Source organism: Triticum dicoccoides, chromosome 4A, assembly GCF_002162155.2.
Source record: "Triticum dicoccoides isolate Atlit2015 ecotype Zavitan chromosome 4A, WEW_v2.0, whole genome shotgun sequence".
Taxonomy (NCBI): domain Eukaryota; kingdom Viridiplantae; phylum Streptophyta; class Magnoliopsida; order Poales; family Poaceae; genus Triticum; species Triticum dicoccoides.
The window spans coordinates 675691223-675692010 of NC_041386.1; positions in this window are offsets into that span (position 1 = coordinate 675691223).

A 788-nucleotide genomic window follows, 5' to 3' on the forward strand; every position below is an offset into this window, starting at 1 on the left:
TGTATGTATGTGGCTATGTGTATGTAATGTTCAAAAATTGTTCAGAGCATGTTTTTGTTCATATATGTATTTATTGTTCATATGTGTATTTATTGTTCATGTTTTTTTTCTGTTCATAGATTTTTTGTATCTATTGGCTCTTCGTCGCTCTGTATTTATTGTATCTATTGGTGATATTAATTATTGCATAATATGCAAATGTTTGTATATTCATATGAACAATGCATTAGGCAAAACCTTTGTTTTTTTCGCAATTTTCTATTTAAACATTTTTTTAAAACAAGCAATACTAAAAGAATGAGAGGAAAAGGAAAATAAGAAGAGGAAGAAAGGAGAAAAAGAGGAGAGGAAGAAGAGGAGAAATAAATAAGAAGAGGAAAAAGGAAGGAAAAGAAGAGGAGAAGAAGAAAGGAATAGTGGAGAAAGAAGAAGAAAATTTCTTCTTTCTCCTCTATTCCTTTCTTCTTCTCCTCTTTTTTTTCTTCTTCTTCTTCCTTCTTCCTTTTTCTCTTTTCTTCCTTTTCCTTAATTATTTTCCTTTCTCGAGGGAGAAGAAGAAAAAGAAGAGGAGAAGAAGATATAACCCCCTCTAGATAACTTCGACATGAGGGGCGGTCGATATATATATATATACCCCCTCTCGACCGTGATAACTTATACAACTGCAGCACCCCCCTTGGCCCTCTCGCTCGACCAAAACTCTCGAGGACACCCAGACCCTAGAGAGAAAACGATGTTGGTCTCCTACCCCCTCCCGCCGCGCCCCTACCCGACAAATTAACTCTCTC